This window comes from Octopus bimaculoides, chromosome 4 (assembly GCF_001194135.2).
Source record: "Octopus bimaculoides isolate UCB-OBI-ISO-001 chromosome 4, ASM119413v2, whole genome shotgun sequence".
Lineage (NCBI taxonomy): Eukaryota > Metazoa > Mollusca > Cephalopoda > Octopoda > Octopodidae > Octopus > Octopus bimaculoides.
The window spans coordinates 63,953,004-63,954,352 of record NC_068984.1 but is presented as its reverse complement, the minus strand read 5'-3'; positions in this window follow the sequence as shown (position 1 = coordinate 63,954,352).

The following is a 1,349-nucleotide window of genomic DNA, read 5'->3' as shown; positions in this document are numbered from 1 at the left end:
GAAGCCTTTGTGAGCTGACGTCAGAGATCAAGGAGGAAATAAATGACATTCGTATATGTATATGAATGACATTCGTATATGTATATGAATACATATATATATACATATATGCATATATACGTATTATATATATGTCTGTATATATATATATATATATATATATATATATACTATAGCATATGATAAATATGATATATATAAAATATAATACAATATAATACAATGTGATTAAATATATATTTCTGGATTCTTTTATTGATGTTATATTCGGCTGAAAAATAAGAAAAGTAAATTGTGTGAAGAATTCTTTTCGTAGGCAATTCTGCATTATTCTTACATTACTATTTTATATGTTATGTCTATTTACAAAGTAATAAATAAAGGAGTATTAGATTCAGTCGGGTCTTAGATACCACTTATATGTGCGGATATTAGTGAATGTTTTTCTTAAGTAGAGATTTTTAGATAAGTAATATACGTTTGGTCAAAATGTTGTGCAACTCTAAAAACAATTAACATGTTTATCTCAATGATGACTACAGAAGATAATCAAGTACTAAAATTGAATGTAAGGGAAAGTGATTAGGACTTAATGAACTGTTAGTCATAAAATCATTAATGCCATGACAAAAGATGAAATTCATTTGGAAGTTGAGGAGCAAAATGTAGTAAAATACTGAATAAAGTAAATCGAGCGATAAATATTTTGTTTAGCATAATTCACAGCGTTATTCTGGATATACAACGATGAAATATTTCGAAATTAAACCTAAGATTTTCTGTTCGGTCAGCGACAAATAGCGAGAGACATTATAGAGACAAAACAAAAACTGCAACAAAACTAGCTAGATTCTGATTCAGTGCTACACAGGAAAAAGAAATGTTCCGAATTGTTCGGAATATTTACGGGCTATACATTTGGCAGTAAAAATTGTTTAGTAATAGATTGTCTTGAATAATCAATCAGAAACGAGATTAAAAGAGGTTTTTCAGACAAAATACATGCTAGGAAAACTTGATTATTTAACTACAGTAACTAATGTTCTTGCCAAATTTCTTTCAATCTTGGTTGATCGTCGGCAAATGGCTTCCAACGTATGTGATTATAGAGGCATACATATTTCTGCATTATATTTGGAGAAATGCCTATTCGTATGCCTGGACAATATTATTCACCTTTTGCAAAATTGGCACGCAGCCCATATGAATATCATAACGTCGCGTTAAGCCAGTTTGATGGATGCAACATTATGTGATTGAACGGCTGCTTTTACTACAATCATTATTCACGAAGGATTCTTGTATTTACAAATCCGTATCGTTTATATGTTTATATATATATATATATA